The sequence below is a fragment of the Lepus europaeus genome, chromosome 21, assembly GCF_033115175.1.
Source record: "Lepus europaeus isolate LE1 chromosome 21, mLepTim1.pri, whole genome shotgun sequence".
Classification (NCBI taxonomy): Eukaryota; Metazoa; Chordata; class Mammalia; order Lagomorpha; family Leporidae; genus Lepus; species Lepus europaeus.
This window is the reverse complement of record NC_084847.1, coordinates 28728903-28750272: the sequence shown is the minus strand read 5'-3', so window position 1 is coordinate 28750272 and position 21370 is coordinate 28728903. Positions and strand designations below refer to the sequence as shown.

The 21370-nt window shown below is 42.5% G+C and overlaps 1 protein-coding gene across 2 annotated transcripts in view; it reads right to left on the bottom strand.

The window, feature by feature from the left end:
- TPST1 (tyrosylprotein sulfotransferase 1) overlaps window positions 1-21370 on the bottom strand; it is a 144543-nt gene that overhangs the window by 8766 nt on the left and 114407 nt on the right. The window lies entirely within an intron of this gene.

The window sequence follows — 21370 nt, the reverse complement described above, 5'->3', positions numbered from 1 at the left end:
CAGCTGCTAGGAGTATCACAAAAGCTTCCAGAGGTGGGCATTTGCTGCAGTGGTTCAGTCAACACTTGGGACGCTCCTATCCTATACTGGAGTGCCTGACTGAGGTTCTGGCTATTCTATTTCTACTTTTTCTTTTTTAAAGATTTATTTGTTTACTTAAAGATTTATTTATTTATTTGAAAGTCAGAGTTACATAGAGAGAGGAGAGGCAGAGAAAGAGAGGTCTGGGGCCGGCACTGACCGGAAGCACCAGCATCCCATATGGGCGCTGGTTCAAGACCTGGCTGCTCCATTTCAGGTCCAGCTCTCTGCTGTGGCCTGGGAAAGCAGTAGAAGATGGCCCAAGTCCTTGGGCCCCTGCACCCACGTGGGAGACTGGGAAGAAGCTCCCGGCTCCTAGCTTCAGATTGGCACAGCTCATCGGATGGAAGACCTCTCTCTCTCTTTCTCTGCCTCTTCTCTCTCTGTGTAACTCTGACTTTCAAATAAATAAATCTTAAAGAGAGAGAGAGAGAGAGAGAGAGGCAAAGGTAGAGAGAGAGGTCTTCCATCTGCTGGTTCACTCCCCAGATGGCCGCAACAGCCAAAGCTGAGACAATCTGGAGCCAGGAGCCAGGAGTTTCTTCCAGGTCTCCCACACAGGCACACAGGCACAAGGACTTGGGCCATCTTCTACTGCTTTCCGAGGCCACAGCAGAGAGCTGGATCAGAAGTGGAGCAGCCAGATTTTGAACCGGCACCCATATGGGATGCTGCACTGCAGGCGGCAGCTTTACCCACTACACTGCAGCGCCAGCCCCCTGGCTATTCTACTTCCGATCCAGCTTCCTGATAATGTCTTTCTGGGAGACAGAAGGTGATGGCTCAAATGCTTGGGTCCTGCCACACATGTGAGAGACCTGAAGGGAGTTTCCGGCTCCTGGCTGTGGTCTGGCCCAGCTCTGGCTGTTGTGGGTGTTTGGGAAGTGAACCAGTGGATGGAAAATCTGTCTCTCTCCCTTTCAAACAAAATGAAAATAAAAAATGTAGAAAGATGCTGCCAGGAACATCATATTCCTCATATTCCTCATTCTCTCAAATGGTCCTAGGCTCCTGAAGCCTAGCTGCTCCCTGAAGAACCTTCAAGTAGAAGAACCCCATTTTCTCTACCTACCACCACAGTCCATTGTGCCAGTTTCTTGTATGGCAAGGTTCCAACCCCTGGGAGCTGAGTATTACATTAGTATAACTCCCACTGTGCCTACCTGTGCTTGTGGGGACAACCAGACACTATACCTGGTATAGGGGCTCCAGTTTAGGGTGCTTTTGACTTTCATCAGATTCTCAAGTGTCTTTCCTTCTCCCCACTATTCAGGGAACTGACTCTCAAGTCCCACTTTCCATGCCTACAGAGAGTTGCTCAGGCCTTCGGTCCCTGCCTTGACTGCTTTACTGAACCAGTTCTGGTTTGTTCTGCCCAGCCCCTCTTCCCTTGTCAGTGGTTTCATCCCATGCAACTTTTCTTTTCTTCCTCATGTTCTCTCAGACACTGAGTCTCCTCTTTCTTAGTTAACAGCTTCTGGTAGAGAAGCCCAGGTGGTCATACAGGTGGTAGTTACTGGCAGCATGAGGCTAAGGAGGTCCCAGTTCAACCCTCTTCCAATATACCATGCTTTTTCCATCTTATATTACCATCAGCAAATCTTAAGAGTTAACCATTTCCTTCTCTTTTTGGTTTGTTGTAAAAGCCAGTAAGGTATGACAGAAAATAGGAGTGGGATCATTAAATACTCTTAAGTGTCTTCCAGTTACTCTTAGTTCTAGAGATGCAAGGCTTATCTGAAGAAGGGGAAACTAAGTATGTAAGGTTACAAATACAATAAAAAAATTAAAAAGGGACAGGATAAGGCATCAGATAAAGGCTTAATAAAAATAAGTGTGTGTGTGTGTGTGTGTTGGGGGAGGGATGGGTGTTGTGGCACAGCAGCATCAGCTTCTGCTTGGGATGTCTGCATCCCATGTCAGAGTTCCTAGGATCAAGTCTCACCTCTGTTTCTGAACCAGCTTTCTGCAAATGAACTTGGAAGGCAGCAGATGATGGCCAAGTACTTGGGTTCCTGACATCCATGTGGGAGGCCTGAATTGAATTCCTGGATCCTGGCTTTGGCCTGGCTCAGTTCTAGCTGTTGCAGGCATGTGAGGATCTCCTTGTCTCTTCCACTCTTCTGACATTCTGCCTTTTTTTTTTTTTTTTAAGATTTATTTTATTTATTCAAAAGAGTTACAGAGAGAGAGGTAGAGCCAGAGAGAGAGGTCTTCCATTCTGCTGGTTCACTCCTCAAATGACCACAATGGCCAGAGCTGAGTTGATCCGAAGTCAGGAATCAGTAGCTTTTTCTAGGTCTCCCATGTAGGTGCAGGGGTCCAAGGACTTGGGCCATCTTCTACTGCTTTCCCAGGCCATAGCAGACAGCTGGATGGGAAGAGGATCAGCTGGGACTTGAACTGGCACCCATATGGGATGATAGCACTGCAGGCTAGGGCTTTAACCCACTGCACTACAGTGCCAGCCCCAGACATTCTGCCTTTCAAAGAAAATAAATAAAACTAAAAGAAACAAAAGTGGGCGAGGTGGGCATTTGGTCAAGCAATTAAGTCACCTGCTGGGATGCCCACGTCTCACATTGGAGTACCTGGGTTTGATATCCAGCTCTGGCTCCTGACTCCAGTTTCTTGGTAATATAGAGCCTTGGAGGCAGTGTTTTAATGAGTCAAATAACTGGGTCTTTGCCACCTACGTGGGAGACCTGGATTGAGTTTCCAGTTCTCAGCCTGGGACCCTGGCTATTGTAAATATTTGGGAAATGAACCAGCAGGTAAGCAGCTCTCTCTGTGAGTCTGTCTCTTAAATAAATTAATAAAAATTACAAATAAAAAATAAAAATAAGTGGGAAGCCATCTGAGAATTTTCTCCTTTCAATATCCTCTAGGGAACAAATACCCCCAACTTAGGAACATTACTGACAACAAGAACAATTTCCATGGACAAAACAATTCCTTTTTAGTACAGGAAGCCAACTACTGCATTGTTTGTAAAGCCAGTAAAGTTAGCAATTAAATTTCCTTTGGTTGAAAGAACAGTGTTTCTGGACATATATTCTTAGGCACTAAGGATTGAGGATTCTGCTTGACAGAAATGACCCAGGTACTCAAAATTCAAATATTTCCACAAATCCTCCCACCTCAAAGATTGAAGGAATAACAAGGAGACAAAAGTAGGCTGCCGATTTGGATAATGCACTGGAAATAAAAATAACAAGGACAGCAGCTGAACTTGACTACCTTCTGTGTGCCAGGTGGGTCTAATGTGCTTCATTTATGGGGCTATGTTCCAAGACTCCCAATGAATGCCTGAAACTGTTGATAGTTCTGAGCCCCATTATCCTATGCTTTTTCTCTATATACATTCTGATGATAAAAAGTTTAATTTACAGACATTTAAGATGGCCAAGTAGAGGTTCCATCACAAAGAACATCAGAATAACAAAGGAAGGACCAAGCTTCCAGGAGATTGACTGAGGGACAATTTTAGTAAAGAATTCTAAAAAGCATACAGCACATCCTACCCCATCTCCCTGGCCATGGGCGACTACATCTTGCTGGGAAAAGGTAAGGATCCATTGCTGCCACTGCTGCAGATAGGCAGCCCTAGCTACAGGAGAATCAGTCTTCACTGGCTTGAAGCTCACTGCTTTGCTTCAAAAAAGGAACCTCCAATGGCTTCCTCTGCCTTCAAAGCCCTAGACCTGAGCTGCTAGGGCAGCTGCTGCAAAATGCCATTCTTTGTTAAGGCACATCAAGCAGCTCCTTCATTACCGAAGGACCCCAGAGTCAGAGCCAGGGGATGGCACGGGGCAGAGAACAGGCCTCTCTGCATGTTCCAGCCACAGGAGTACTGGACACAAGCCCTGGAGCCACGCTGGCTTGTTCTGCAAGATCTAGGAAAGTTTCTGCCTTCTTTGTGGAGCTCGGTGCCAGTAGCAGCTAGTATATGAGCCCAGAGGACTAGGTCTGAGAAAGTCCCCTTCTGCATTTCTTAGCTCAGGGTTCTGGGTGCCCAGGACACAAGTACCAGTGTCATTGTTGCATGCCACGTGGAAACTTGAGGCAGCCCCTCTGTGCCCTGAAGCTCTGGGACTGTGGCTATAATCTCTGGAGTAAATCATGCTCACTGGTGGGACCTGGAGGGCCCTATCTGCAGTATAGCATCTGGTCCACAAGCCCAGCATAACTGGTGCTTGACCTATGAGACCTGGGTAAGGACCCCACTGAATCCTGCAGCTCTGGGTCTGTGACTGTTATTTCTGTAAATCCTAGGGACACCTGTGCTTCCGTGTGGGTCCTGAAGAATGCCCTATTGGCATCTCACTGATCCAGGCTTATACAATTTAGTGCAAAAACCCAGCATAACTTGTAATTAATCTGCAGAATATGGGTAAGTCGCCCTTCAAGTCTTGCAGCTCTGCAATTGGGACTGTTGGAACTAAATTCCAGTCACCCAAGTTCTTCCTGTGGGACCTGGGAAAGACCCTATCTGCATTCCAATGCTCCAGACCCATACCTACCAGCATAATCTGCTTGTGAACCATGAAACCTGGGTAGTCTACATTGTACTCAGCAATCTGTGACTGTGACTGTTCACTCTATGAGTTCAGGAACACTGTGCTTGCCCCATGGGACCTGTGGAGACCTACCTCCATTCCATTGTTATACACCCATGGTTATCAGGGCACAATCCCCAGCATAACCTACGCTTTCCCTGTGGGACCTGTACAAGGTGACCTTCCTGCTGTGCAGCTCCAGAGCTGTGATTATTAGTACTGTATTCATTAGAGTCACTAGAACCCACTCTGCAGGACCTGGGGGAGACCCTACCTGTATTCCACTACTCCAGGCCCACATATTCAAGTGTATAAGCTCCATCATAACCTTCATTTACTATATGGAACCAGGGCAAAGCCCTCTTCATATACCCCAGAGGTAAGACTAGGGCATTGGGTGCTACAAGCACCCAAGTAGGATACTGAGGTGGTTCCATCTCCATCATACAGTTCCAGGCCCACAGGTATTGGTATCACAAGCCCCAGTATCATTCAGGCTTGCTGGATAGAACAAGGTGGCTACTTCCATCACACACCATAGTGTGACTGACACCCGACTTTCTGAGGCCTGAAGACACACACCTTTGGAAGCCCACATCCACTACAAAGTCATACTACTACCCCTACAAACTGCTGCAGACTACGTAACTGTGGCACTCATATACACTTTTGATATTGATTGCAGCTAAATAAATCATTCAGAGGTTGTATTTCTGGGTTCACCTAGAATCAAAGCCAAAGCTGCTAACTGGCACCCTGCATTCCATCTAAACAAAAAAGACTTTTCCGGGGCTGGTGGCTTGGCTCACTTGGTTAATCCTCTGCCTACGGTGCCAGCATCCCATATGGGCACCAGGTTCTAGTCCCGGTTGCTCCTCTTCCAGTCCAGCTCTCTGCTGTGGCCCGGGAAGGCAGTGGAGGATGGCCCAGGTGCTTGGGCTCCTGTACCTGCATGGGAGACCAGGAGGAAGCACCTGGCTCCTGGCTTTGGATCGGCGCACCGCACCGGCCATAGCAGCCATTTGGAGGATGAACAGAAGGAAGACCTTTCTCTCTGTCTCTCTCTCTCTAACTCTGCCTAAAAAAAAAAAAAAAAAAAAAAAGACTTTTCCAACAAAAGCCACCCCATAAAGAAGAAACTGTTAACCCATATGTACAGATGTCAATCAAGACACTTCCAAAAGGATATAATAGTTCTCCAGAAAAAGACACTAATTTTAAGAAAATCTAAGGGGGGCAGCACTGTGGCACACTAGGTTAAGCTGCCATCGGCAGCACTGGCATCCCATATGGGTGCCAGTTGAGTCCTGGCTGCTCCACTTCCAATCCAGCTCCCTGCTAATGTGGCTGGGAAAGCAGTGGAGGATGGCCCAAGTGCTTGGGCCCCTGCACCCACATGGGAGACCTGGAAGAAGCTCTTGGCTCCTGGCTTTGGTCTGGCCCAGCCCTGGCCATTGCAGCCTCTCTCACTGTAACTCTGATTTTCTCAAATAAATAAATCTTTTAAAAAAAGAAAGTCTATGAAGTGCCTGAAAAAGAACTTAAGGCTGGGTAAAGCCACCACCTGCATTGCCAGCATCCCATAGGGATGCTGGTTCGAGTCTCGGCAGCTCCACTTCCAATCCAGCTCTCTGCTATGGCCTGGGAAAGCAGTGGAAGATGGCCTAAGTCCTTGGGCCCCTGCACCCACGTGGGAGACCTGGAGGAAGCTCCAAGCTCCAGCCATTGCGGTCAATTGGGGAGTGAACCAGAGGATGGAAGACCTCTTTCTCCTTCTCTCTCTGTGTAACTCTGACTTTCAAATAAATAACATAAATCTTAAAAAAAAAAAAAAAGAATTTAAATAATGATCCTAAGGAAACTCAATGAGATACAAGAGAAGAAATGAGGAAAATAATACATGATATGAATGAGAAATTCAACAGAGACAGAAATCATTAAATTAATATCAAGCAGAAAATTTGAAGCTGAAAACATCAATCAACGAAATAAAAGATACAACTGAGGGCTTCAAAAACAGAACAGAATAGGCAGAGGAAATAATTTCTGTCTTGAGGACAGACTTCTGAAATAATCTATTCAGACAAAACTAAAGAGAAAAGAATTAAAAAGAACGAAGAAAGCCCACAAATGGGGTATCATTAAGAAACAAATATTTGTATTATTATGATACTTGAAGCGGGAGAAAACGAAAAAGGCATTGAGAACCCATTAATGAACTAGTTGAAAACTCCTCAAGTGTTGAAAGCAATGTGAATATCTAGATATGGGAAATCCATATTACCCTAAACAGACTCAATCAAAAAAGACTTGCTTCAAGACATAAATAGTAAAATTGTCAAAAGTTAAGAACAAGGAAAGAAACCTAGACAGTGAGAGAAAATCAGCAAGTTACATATAAAGGAAATTCCATTATATTAATAGATTTCTCAGCAAAAATTCTACAGAAGAGAATGGGATGATATATTCAAGGTCTTGAAAGAAAAAAATTTGCAACCAAGGATACCATCTATATCAGCAATGCTACTCTTTAGAAGTAAAGGAGAAATAAAGTATTTCCCAAACAAAAATGTAAAGAATTCATCAAAAACCAGACCAGTTCTATGAGAAAGTACTACATTAAACATAAAAGTATAAAAGCAACCATCGTGAAAACACACATTACAAAATTCACTAATAGAGCAGATACGCAAAATACAGAATACAATTCTATCAGAAAGCTACCAAAGCACAAAGATAAATAATGAGGTTTAAAAAAAGAGAATATATAAAACAATCACTAGACAATCAAAACTAAAAGGAGTTAGTTCTTATCAATTAATTTTAACCTTGAATGCAAATGGATTAAAATCCCCAAATGAGATATGTTGGGTGAATGAATTAAAAAACAAGACCCTACTATATGCTGCCTACAAGAAACTAATTTCACAAGCAAAGATATAAATAGACTAAAAGTGAAAGATCGGAAAAAGATATTCCATACAAAAACAAGCTGGAGTAGCTACACTCATATCATATAAAACAGATTTTAAATCAAAAAGTACAAAGAGGGGGCCAGCGCTGTGGTGCAGTGGGTTGGTCCTCCGCTGCGGCCCTGGCATCCCACAGGGGAGGCGCCTGGCTCCTAGCTTCAGATCAGCGCGGCTCTGGCCGTTGCGGCTGTCTGGGGAGTGAACCAGTGGACAGAGGGCCTTTCTCTCTGTCTCTCCCTCTCACTGTCTGTGACTCTACCTCCCAAATGAATAGATAAAATCTTTAAAAAAAAAAAAGTACAAGAGGAAAATATTATATATTGATAACATCAATCCAGCAAGAAGATTTAACAATCATAAATACATATATACCCAACACAAGACAACTCAAATACATAAAGCAAATATTAGATCTAAAGGGAGAGATAGCCTCCACTAAAGTAATAATGGGGGACTTCAACACTCTAGGTCATTAATGGACAGATTATCTAGAAAGAAAACCAAGATGCAAAGTTGAACCATACTATACAGCAAATGAACCTAACAATTTACAAAGCATTTTATCCAACAGCTTCAAAATATACATTCTTCTCATCAGCACATGAACATCTTCTAGTATAGACTATATATTAGGCCACAAATCAAATCCCAGTAAATTTTAAAAAGCTGAAATCACACACTGTGTCTTCTCAGGCCACAAAGAAATAAAACTAGAAATCAACAAGAACAATATAAAGTTAACAAATATATGGAAATGGAAAAACATGCTCCTGAATGGCCAATGGGTCTCTGAAGACATCAAAAGGGAAATCAAAAAGCTTCTTAAAACAAATTAAAATGAAACTACAACATGTCAAAATCTGTGGGATACAGCAAAATCAGCAGAGGGAGTTTTATTGCAGTAAGTGCATACATTAAAGAAATAGAAAAATCTCAAAAAAGCCAAAATCCAATCTAACGATACATATCAAAGCAAGACTGGGGCCCGTACTATGGCACAGTTTGCAACACTGGCATCCTATGACAGAGTCCCAGCAACTCTGCTTCCCATCCAGCTTTCTGCTAATATGCCTGCGAAGGCAGAAGATGATGGCCCCTGCCACCGAAGTGGGAAACCTGGCCCAGGCCCTGTCGTTTGGCCATTTGGGAGGATTAACCTAGTGTGCCATGGCGCCGGCCCCCTAAACATCGTTTTAACCAATTTAAATTATTTGGTTTTAACCTTTAGTAATTAGATATAGCAAATGGGAAGACAATGGTTAAGTACTGATAACTGAGGAATGGCAATGAAACAAGGGAAGAAACAAAAATTATAAAAGGCAAGGAGGAAGCCGTATGTTTTTAATAGAGACTAACAGTTCTATATCCTATATAAAGAGAAAATAGGCACCTTCTCTTTATAACACAATCGTTAATTTTATTTTGATTTAATAAAATCTCATTACTGAAATAATGATCAGGAATTTATTAAGGGATGCAAGGAAGTATGTGATTAAATGCAGAAATAATTCAACACTAAATTATTAAGATTTGGTCTCTTTGTTGGACAAATCTACTCAGAAACTTGACTTTCCAGAATGACTCATTCCCCAAGGGTTTCAGATAGCCAAAGTTTTTACAAGTTACAAGAAAAAAACCTGCCAGAAATGTTATGAGGCCAATTCTATACTTGGCTTGATTTTACAAAGAATATTAAACTTTTTCTAATTTATTTTCATGGAAAAAGTATTGTGACCACATTCTGAGAAACACATGTGCCTTGCTATTTGTGGTAGGTAACCTCTGAGATGGAACCGCAAACATCCCCACCTCTGGTGTTCCTGAACTTACATGTAACTCCTTCCAAGTGTATCTAGCAACTTTCTTATAACAATTAAAATGTGGAAAAGAGATGTAATATTACTTTTGAGATTAGGTTACAAAAAAATCTGTTATCTTCTGTCTTGGGCACTCTCTCTTGCTTGCTTGCTTGCTTGCTCTGAGGGAAGCCAGCTGCATGCTGTGAACGGCAAAGAACCAGTATCTTCAGCCAACAGCCAGCAAGGCACTGAGCCTGCCAACACTCACACAAGACAGCTTCCAGTGGGTCCACTTTCAGTTGAACCTGGAGATGACTACAGCCGTGGCTGAGGGCTTGACAGCAGCTTCATGAAATACTCTGAGCCAAAGGCTTCTTCGAGGTAAGCTATGCCTGGATGTTTGATCCACAGAATTTGGGGGACAACATGTTTTTTGTTTTTTGTTTTATGCTAATAAGTTTTAGGGTAACTTGCTGTGACTCAATGGATGAACAGCATAATTTTCGTGTTAGGAGCGCAGCTCTGTTGTAACAAGTACCTGAAATGTGAGAAGTGTCTTAGGACTGGGTAGTGGCGGCTTATAGGACTTCAAGGGAGGCAGCAGTAAAACCCTAAATCACTATACAGTGACAGCAGATTTTGGACTTTGAAAGGGCTGCCTCTGAAGAGTTTAAGGAACATGAGGAACATCTGATTGGAAACTGCAGGCAGGGAGATCTTCATCATGAAATAGCAAAAAGCTTGGCATCACTACATACACAGTTACGTAGCAAGTAGAAATGTGCCCAAGAAACTAGCTGGTCCAGCTGGAAAACTTCCAAGCTAAGAGTTAGGGGAAGCACCTGCTTTCTTCTTGATGTTTACAGAAAATGTGCGAGGGAGAGAAACTGAGGGAAAGACTGCTAAAAAGAAAAAAAAAGAGCCAAGACAGGGCTTTGAAATTGAGTTTGAAGACTGTCAGCCTCACCATCTTCACTGGAGCAGTATGGCAAGGTCACACTTCCTTCACTGTTTCCATGGTCACAGCACCATCTCTGCCACTGACTTCCTATGCTGGGGCCCACCAGATAACAAGATAATCTCTCATCTCAAATTCATTAGCTACACCTGCAAAGTAATTCCTTTTTGTCAGCTAACATAACATATTCACATCCCAGGCATTAGGAAGTGGACATCTGTACAGGGTCCCTGTTCATTCTATTACCTGCAAGCAATAGATAACACATTATATTTAGATTTCTGCAGACTGCAAATGAGAACACAGGGATGAGGAAAGCGCTAGTAGAAATGCTAGTCACAGGCCAGCTCCGTGGCTCAATAGGCTAATCCTCTGCCTGCGGCGCCAGCACACCGAGTTCTAGTACCGGTCGGGGCACCAGATTCTGTCTCAGTTGCTCCTCTTCCAGTCCAGCTCTCTGCTGTGGCCCGGGAAAGCAGTGGAAGATGGCCAAAGTGCTTGGGTCCTGCACCCGCATGGGAGACCAGGAGAAGCACCTGGCTCCTGGCTTCAGATCAGCGCGGTGCACCGGCAGCAGCGTGCCGGCCACAGCGGCCATTGGGGGATGAATCAATGGAAAAGGAGGACCTTTCTCTCTGTCTCTCTCACTGTCCACTCTGCCTGTCAAAAAAAAAAAAAAAAAAAAAAAAGAAATGCTAGTTACAGGGTAGGCATTTAGCCTAGCCCATGGGAAGACACCAGCTTCCCATACTGCTGTCCCAGTGTTCCATACCTGGCTCTGGCTCCTAATTCCAGCTTCCTGCTAATGCAGACCCTAGGGGCCAGTGGTGATGGCTCAAGTGACTGGGTTCCTGCCATCCATATGGGAGACCTAGATTGAGTTTCCAGTTCCTGGCTTTGGTCCAGCTCAGCCATAGCTGTTGCAGGCATTTGGGGAGTGAACCAGCATACAGGAGCTCTTTCAAACTTTCAAATGAATAAAGTTAAAAAAGAAATGCCAGTTACACTGTCCTTACAGACAAACAACAAATTCATATATATGTCTTTAAATTTTTTATATGTCTTTAAATTTTAATATAATATGTTACGTAGGAAATTTCTCCTGATGTGTGCTAAAGCAGCGTAATATCTATAGCTTTCAAACAATTAGGCAGCAGCAGCAACAACCAAAACCAAAATACCTAAGTGTACACAGACACACAAACACAAAGAAAGATGAAGAAATGAAGCAAATATGGCAAATTTTAACAACTGATTAAGCTATGTTAAGGGTATTTATTATATATATATATGTATTAAAGATTTATTTATTTATTTGAAAGGCAGAGTTACAGAGGCAGAGAGGGAGAGGAGCGAGAAGTCTTCCATCCACTGGTTCACTCCTCAGAGCTGGGCCGATCCAAAGCCAGGAACCAGGAGCTTCTTCTGGGTCTCCCAAGTGGGTGCAAGGACCCAAGCATCTGGGACATCTTCTACTGCTTTCCCAGGCCATAGCAGAGAGCTAGATCAGAAGTAGAGCAGCTGGGACTCGAACCAGTGCTTATATGGGATGCCGGTACTGCAGGTGGCGGCTTTACTCTCTAAGCTACAGTGCCGGCCCCTATTATACTATTCTTTCAATTTTTCTGTAAGTATGAAAAATTTGGGGAAAAAAGGGGCATCAAAAATTTTAAACACAACAATCATTAACCCTACAAATCTCACTGCAATAGATGATAAGAAATATAACATTTGTGTGTGGGCTGAAACTAAGGATTAAAGTCAAGGGTTGGCAAGTGATTCTGTAAAAAGCCAGAGAGTAAGTATTTCAGGTGTTGTGGGCCATATGTATAGTCTGTGTCCAGCTACTCAACTCTACTGGTGTAGGGCAAAAGCAGACACAGGCAATATATAAATGAATGAATGTAGTATGTGCTGATCAAAGTTTTATTTATTTGAGAGGCAGAGTTACAGACAGAGGGAGAGACAGAGAGAAAGGTCTCATCTGCTGGTTCACTCCCCAAATGGCCCCAACAGCTGGAGATGGGCTGATCTGAAGCCAGGAGCCAAGAGCTTCTTCTGGGTGTCCCATGTGGGTGCAGGGGACCAAGGATTTGGGCCATCTTTACTGCTTTCCTAGGCCACAGCAGAGAGCTGAGTTGGAAAAGCAGCAGCTGGGACATGAACCAGTGCCCATGTGGGATGCTGGAACAGCAGGCAGAGGCTTAACCTACTATACTACAGGGCCAGTCCCGTGATCAAAGTTTCTTTACATAAACAGATGGTAGGTCACATTCTGTCTGCAGTCTCTGATTTGCCAATCCTTAATTTAAAAGAAAACAATTCTTTTAAAAACTTTTATCTACAAATGTTAAAAGATTTGTCTCACGATTAGGGGTTGTGAATTCAAATGTTGCTATAACTTCAAATCTAATTTCTTTCTCTTTCCCCTCTTTCTGTAAACTCACTGTCAGTCCGAATACAATTCTTCCTTTCTTTGAACTGTACCTACATGCACAAAATTGAATTAATCATAATTCTTAGTTCCTGACAAACTCATCATTAGTCCATGTGTGGTCTATCACTTATATAATAAGATAATTCACTATTTTTAATAATGTACAAAGCACTGTCCCTTGAGGGATTGATACTTGATAAGTTTCACAGCAGGGAAAATACACAATTCCAGCCAGATATGATAATACAGGAAGGAATCTAGAATTTGAAATTTACATCTTTAATTCCACTGGGCTCTTGTAGCCCACTAGAGACTCATTATTTCTAAAACATAAATACTGTTAAACAGTTGATAACAGGCATGTTTACATAGTCTCATTCTCTTAAAATATTTGGCAGCTCTGCAAATCTCAGACTAGGTTCTTGGAAAGTTCACCCATCTTGTACTGTCTATAAACAACTGGATAAATATTGTTAATACTTATTATATCAAGAATAAAAAAATGTTAATCATCTTCAGAAGCATGATATTCTATTCCAAGAATATTTATTTAAGAAAAATAAATATTTTGAGAAGGGGAGCACACAGCGCTGTGGCTGGGAGCTGACGAAGAAGAGAGAGCTGTGATTTTCTGAATAGAAGGCCTCTCATGGAAGCTGGACCCGGAGGAGATGAAGTGGAAGATGCATGAGGATGGGATCTCTTCCATATGAAGAGACACATGTGTATGTGGCTCTGCTGTGAGTCACTCCTTGTATCTTAAAGAAACTGGACAGCACATGAAGACTGGGCAGCATGCTGAATGCATCCTGTGAATAACCCAGTTACAGTTTCTACCCCGTTCTGCAAATGAATAAGCCCAGAAAGGTGAGAGACTCTTGAGTGAATGGACATTAAAAAAATTCTACTTGTTAGGAACAAGTTTGGCTCCAGTAATTGTCCTGCATAGCTAAAATAGAAAATTATTTAGGAATTCTGAAGCAACTTGTGGTCATAGTGTGTCCTTATGCCCGTGAATTCCATTTTCTAGCAAGTATTAATTATAAGGGAACAAAGTAGTCCTGTATTGTCAGTTATTTCTGTTTACCTTTTTGCTTGTCTGGAGTGCATTTGTGAAGAATCCCTTACAATTAATTACATCTTACAGAAGTCAGCCACAGTGACATTTTAGCACAGGACCAGTAGGCTATATTTTTAACAAATGTACCAATTAAGAATGATATATTTATTTTTTAAAGATTTATTTTATTTATTTGAAAAGCAGAGTTACAGAGAGACATAGAGACAGAGAGAGAGGGAGAGCTCTTCCATCCACTGGTTCACTCCCCAAATGGCTGCAATGGCCAGAGCTGAGCCAATCTGAAACCAGGAGCCAGGAGTTTCTTCTAGGTCTCCCATGTGGATGCAGGGACTTGGGCCATCCTCTGCTGCTTTCCCAGGACAAAGCAGAGAGCTGGATCGGAAGTGGATCAGTATGCATGTGGGATACTGGCGCTTCAGGCTAGGGCTTTAACTCACTGAGCCACAGTGCCGGCCCCAAGAATGATATATTTCAGCATACTGACTTTTGGGTACAGCTGGACAAGTAGTTTAGAATATGAGTTAAATATTAGGAATGTATAATGGCTATTAAACAGAAACTTCTTATTGTAAAAAGCGGTATAAATATAGAAAATTTAGTATTAAGACTTGGATTTTCTGGCAGGAATGCTAAGTAATTTTCAATCAAAGAAAACTGTACCAGACCAAGTTTCAGAGATACTGAAAGACATGCAAGTACAATCAACAGTACCAATTTCCTTTCACTGCAGCGAAACCAAGGAACGTTTTCTCACTTCTTCTTCTTTAGACAGGAGAATATATAAAGCCATCTCTGTGCCTACATGGCCCTAACTTTTATGGCAGCTATCATACTAAATTATAGTTAATCACAAATCTATCCATCTTCTTCATTGAACTTTTACATTTTTAAAGTGGTCCAATTTTACTTTCTCGCTCTCTCTCTCTCTGTAACTAACTCTCAAATATATAAATAAAATCTTTTTTTTTTTTTAAAAAAGGGGGGACCAGCACTGTGGCACAGTAGGTTAAGCCTCCACCTGCAATGCTGGGATCACATATGGGTACTAGTTCAAGTCCCAGCTGCTCCTCTTCTGATCCAGTTCTCTGCTATGACCTGAGAAAGCAGTGGAAGATGGCCCAAGTGCTTGGATGCCTGCACCCACATGGGAGACCTGGAAGAAGCTCCTGGCTCTTGGCTTCGGATTGGCTCAGCTCTGGCCATTGTAGCCATTTGGGGAGTGGAAGACCTTTCTGTCTCTCCCTCTCTCTGTAACTCTACCTTTCAAATAAATAAATGAATAAAATCTTTCAAAAAAAAGTGGTACAATTTTATTTATTCATTTATTTTAAAGATTTATTTACTTATTTGAAAGTCAGAGTTATACACAGAGAGAAGGAGAGGCAGAGAGAGAGGTCTTCCATCTGCTGGTTCACTCCCCAATTGGTCACAACGGCCGGAGCTGCGCTGATCCTAAGACAGGAGCTTCTTCTGGGTCTCCTGTGCAGGTGCAGGGGCCCAAGAACTTGGACCATCTTCTACTGCTTCCCCAGGCCATAGTAGGGAGATGGATGGGAAGTGGAGCAGCCAGGACTCAAACCAGCGCCCCTATGGGATGCCAGGACTGGAGGCGGCAGTTTTATCCATTATGCCACAGCACCAGTCCCTAATTTTATTTATTTTAAAGGCAGAGTTACAGACAGATATTCCATTAGCTGGTTCACCTCCCAGATGCTTGCAATAGTATATAATGGGTCAGGCTGAAGCCATGAACCATCTATGTCTCTCGTGTGGGCGGCAGGGACCCAAGGACTTGAGGCTGCCTCCTAGGGTGCACATTAGCAGGAAGCTGTAATCAGAAGCAGAGCTGGGACCTGAACTCTGATGTGGCATGTAGGCATCCCAGGCATCATTAACTACTGTGCCAAACATTTGCTCCTGTGATCTCCATTTTTATAGTTGATAGATGGAGAAACATTTCTGAGACCTAACTGCATTATAGATTGACCACAGAGAGGCACATAAAGTAACTCTGTTGGGGCTTCCTTGATTCGAACTTTCACACTTGATTATGACAGCACTTTATAGGTTGCTGGTGATATGGGCTAGGCAGGCAGCTAGGAATTTTCAGAGCTGGAGGTAACCTGCAAACCACAAGTCCTGCCCTATGTGTAATACCACCTGCTTACTAGTCAGTGGAAACATCCCCTTCCTGGAATGTATTTCCTTCAACTAGGACCTGGGGTGAGGATGCACCACGTAAATAGCTACTCCCCCTTCTGACCTCAAAAAAGAGGCTGGGAAAAGCTCTCTCTACTGACAAGGACTGGAGGAGGTGCTAAGGTTCCCCCTCTCTACTTTTCCCTCCCCATCCCTTTTCTCCTTCTGGCCCACTCCCCACCTATGCTCATTTGTGTGTTCACTTTCTCACCTGCTAAATAAAATTTATCTTATATATCCCAGCATTAAGAATCTCTCTTGGGGGCTGGCATTGTGGCATAGCAGGTTAAGCTGCCACCTGTGACGCCAGCATCCCATAAGGGTGCCAATTTGTGTTCCAGCTGCTCCACTTCCAATCAAGCAATGTGCCTGGGAAAGTAGTGGATTATGGCCCAAGAGCTTGGGCCCCTATACCCATGTAGGAGACCTGGATGAAGCGCCTGTCTCCTGTCTCCTGGCTTACTGCAGACATTTGGGGAGTGAACCAGTGGATGGAAGATCTCCCTCTCTGTCTTTCTCTCTCTGTGTAACTCTGACTTTAGATAAATAAATCCTCTCTTTATTCATGGCAAGAACTTGGAATAAAAATTAAACCCCACTTCTCCCACTACAGTGGCATTCATTCTATCAGTCCATTCAATTTTACTCTTGCAAATTATTCAAGAAGTTTAAAATTTTTTTATTAAAATATTTTATAGCTTTAAGAAGAACCTGTTATCTGTTTAATTACATTTTGAAATGTTCTTGAAGGAACCAACTGATGCCAGGTAGCAGAGGAAAAAGAAAGAAAGAAAGAAAGAAAAAAGCATAGAAAAAAAGTAAAGAAAAAAAGAATAAGAAAGTCTTTCTACTCCAAACATTAGTAAGGCTTGAATATGAGAAAGAACAGATTACTTTTTCAAAGACTAATAATCATGATGTTTCATTCTTGCTTGGAAGAACACTTGAGGGGAAAAAAAAAATCACTGCAATACTAAAGCTTTGCCTCATTTTCCTTTCTTTTTTTGGCAGGGGTTGGGGGGGAAGGAGGATATGATGAAAAAAAGGAAGAAAGACTGGGCTAGGATAATCAAATTCCCTGCGGGAAAAGCTTACAACAAAAAAGAGAAATAAAGAACAAGGCTGAAGAAGGTCACACACTGTTAAGACATCCAGTTAAACAAGATCTAAGATCCAGAGATCAGGAAATATTCACATTTCCTTAGACCAGAAAATAAAAACTGGCTTAATTAAGCAGCAAGTTGAGTTCACTGTAAAGACCAAGCCTCTGTGTGTGTGTGTGTGTGTGTTCTCAGCACATTTCTTTGTAGTGGCTATTCACACTCTTTTTGGCTGCCTAGGATTTGAACACCTTTCCTATTTTTGGGAAATAATCTCACCTCATGAGTCTTGGTAGGAGACAAGTCCTGTCTCCAATACAAAAGCTGATAATAACAAACACTTGCACTTATTTCACATCTCCGTCTGCATTATTTTAATGGTGACTGCTTCATTAATTTTTTAAAATTCAACGTTATATGCTTGGTCAAATTTTCATCTGGTGCTGGTTCTTTTTTTATTTATCACTCATTTTTTTAAAGAGAGAAATTGTTCATATGTCAAATATTTACAGGAGATTCATATTAGAGAAGGGCCAGCAATGCATTCCAGGTTAGCAGGAATTCTCTTTATGGCACAGGTTGAATGAGGATTCAGTTTGTACCTTTCTTTTTCCATAATTAACCAAGATCCATGCTGTAGGGCTGCTCCCATTGGTGAGTTTCTCCTTCAACCTACTTCACAACAGAAAACACTTGCAAATATGATTTATGAGCTATGTTACCACCACGGCCCCACTGCCCTGTCTCCCTACTTAATGTTCTACCAAACCATGTCTATGGAAGCTATCAGCACTAGGGTGTGAACTATCCCTGTCAGTCAGAGACAACAGAATGCTGGGTTTTCCCTCAGGGCTTGTCAATTACTATGGCAATCTATGCTCTTCCCACAATGGTAACTTCATCACCTTTCTTGGCCTTCACTGCATTTGCTGGTCATACTTCAAAATCTTCTCTCAATTAGTTCATCTCATTGTTTTAATTGTTACTGCATTTGTCAGCTCTTCCTTAGTATATTGTTTGTGGCTGTAAGTTTTTCCAAGTATCAAAGAATTTATGTTTCTATTTCTCATTATAGTTATTGTTTTAGAATAATTCCAAGATGAGGAGAAAATGGCTATCTTTAGCATTTAAAAACTGAAATCCAAATATGTTTTTCTAATTTTGAGTAGATTTTAATAAAAGTATGTAACATGTAAAGGAAAATGAACAAACCAAGACTAAACAACTCAATAAAATTTTAGAGTGAACACAGATTAAGAAACAGTGCTTCCTTCTGGTCATAATGTGTCCCTTTCTTCCAGTAAGAGTGATTTTGAATTTTATAGAAATGGAATCACCAGTCCCTCCTAACTTGTACTCTTCTTCCTCTTTCTAGAATTTGCCTTTCTATGTACCTCATCCAAGTATAATCATACAATGTTTGTCCTTTTGTGTCTGGCTCCTTTCACTTTTATAATAACTTGAAAGTTCACTCATGTCATAGCATATATCAGAATGTCATTCCTTTCTGAAGGCTGAATAATATTCTACTGTGGCTTTATTTATCCAGTCAATGACTGCTAAAGATTTGAGTTGTTCCCACTTCTTCCTACTGGGCATAATGCCACTATGAACATGGCTGTACAAATATGTTTCAGTTCCTCTTTAAAAATTATTTTGAATATTCATTTATTTATTTGAAAGGCAAAGAGAGAGAGAGAAAGAGAGAGAGAGAGAGAATGAATGAGAGAATGAGAATCCAATGGATTTTATCCAATGGACCAAGCCAAAGCCAGAAGCCAGAACTCCATCTGGGTCTTCCATGTAGGTGGCAGGAACTCAAGTATTTCAGCCATCATTTACCGCTTTGCAGACATGTTAACTGGGAGCCGGATTGGAAGCAGAGTAGCAGGGACACAAACTGGACCCTGATATGAGATGTAGGTGTCCAGGCTGTACTTTAAACCTGTTGCACCAAAATGCCAATTCCCTAGCTTTCAATTCTTTGTGTATATATTCAGAAGTAGAATTGCTGAATCAAATGGCAATTCTATATTTTTGTAAGGAACTACCATACTATTTTCCAAATATTATTTTACAAGGTAAGCTAGTAGGTATGAAGTAGTTTTGATTTGCCATAAATTGGGTGGTGCAACAGGAACCAACTGATTTAAATAGAAAGGTAACTTACATGCAAAGATAAATTATACCACATACTGGGTGATGTTAAATCTTACTATTGAGTTGAAAGAGTTCTTTACATATTCTGGATACTAAACTCTGCATACTATATATATTTTCACTTTCTTGGTGTTATTTACAACATTGAGTTTTAAATTTCAATGGAGTCTAATCTACCTATTTTGCACTTTGTCTCTTATGCCTTTGGTTTCATACCTATAAAACCAGTCATAAATCCAATGTCACAAATATTTGCTTCCATGTTTTCTTCAAAGAGTCTTGTTTTTTATATTTTTTATTTTGCTTTTAAGACTTATTTATTTATTTGAAAGGCACATAGAGAGAAGGAGAGGAGATAGAGAAAGATATTCCAATTGCTGGGTCACTCCACAAATGGGCACAATGGCTGGGGATGGTGTAACAGGCCAGGATGAAGCCAGGAGTCAGGAGCTTCATTCAAGTCCCCCATGTGGGTGCAGGGGACAAAGAACTTCGGACCATCTTCAGTTGCTTTCCCAGGCACACTAGCAAAGAGCTGGAGCTGAAGTGGGGCAGCTGGGACCTTAACCAGCACCCATATGGGATGCTGGCATCACAGGCGGTGGCTTAATACCACTATATCAGCCCTGGGTCTTGTTTTAATTCCTACATTTAGGTCTCTAGTGCATTTCAAGTTCATCTGTGTAGATGGTATAAAGTTGGGGTACAAGGGCTGGCACCATGACACAGTAGCTTAATCCTCTACCTGCAGCACTGGCATCCCATATGGGCACTGGTTCTAGTCCTGGCTGTTCCTCTTCTGACCCAAATCTCTGTTATGGTCTAGGAAAACAGAAGATGGTCCAAGTCCCTGGGCCCCTGCACCCACATGGGAGACCCAGAGGAAGCTCCTGGTTCCTGGCTTCAGATTAGCATAGCTCCAGCAGTTATGGCCATCTGGGGAGTGAACCAGCGGATAGAAAACCTCTCTCTCTCTCTCTTTCTGCCTCTGCCTCTCTGTAACTCTACCTTTCAAGCAAATAAATAAATTTTTAGGGGCTGGCACTGTGGCATAGGGGTTAACACCCTGGCCTGAAGCACCGGCATCCAGTTTGGGCATCAGTTTGAGACCCGGCTGCTCCACTTCTGATGCAGCTCTCTGCTATGGCTTAGGAAAGTAGTACATGATGGCCTAAGTCCTTGGGCCCCTGAACCTGCATGGGAGACCCAGAGGAAGCTCCTGGCTCCTGGCTCCAGATGGGCAGAGCTCCAGCCATTGCGGAGTGAACCACTGGATGGAAGACCTCTTTCTCTCTCTCTCTCTGCCTCTCTTCTCTCTGTGTAACTCTGACTTTCAAATAAATAAATAAATATTTTAAAAAAATAAATCTTTAGAAAGAAAGAAAGAAACTGACAAAATTTAACAAACTAGGAATAGAAGGGAACTTCCTTAACACAATAAAGATCACTTATAAAAAAAACCCGTAAGTGGGGCTGATGCAGGTAAAGTCACTGCCTGCAGTGCCAGCATCCCATACAGACACCAGTTCGAGTCCCAGTTGTTCCACTTCCAATCCAGCTCTCTGCTATGGCCTGGGAAAGCAGCAGAAGATGGCCCAAGTCCTTAGGCCCCTGCACCTGCATGGGAGACCCGGAAGAAACGCCTGGCTCCTGGCTTCGGATCAGTCCAGCTCCAGCTGTTGCAGCCATTTGGGGAGTGAACCAGCAGATAGAAGACTTCTTTCTCTCTGACTCTGCCTCTCTGTAACTCTGCCTTTCAAATAATAAATAAATTTTTTTTAAAAGAAGAAAAAGAAAAACCTATAGCTAACACTATACTTAATAGTGAACAACTGGGGCCAGTGCCGTGGTGCAGCGCATTAACACCTTGGCCTGAGGCACTGGAATCCCATATGGGCGCCGGTTCAAGTCCCAGCTGCTCCATTTTGATCTAGCTCTCTGCTGTGGCCTGGGAAAGCAGTAGAAGATGGCCCTGCTCCCACATGGGAGACCCGGAAGAAGCTCCTGGCTCCTGGCTTCAGATC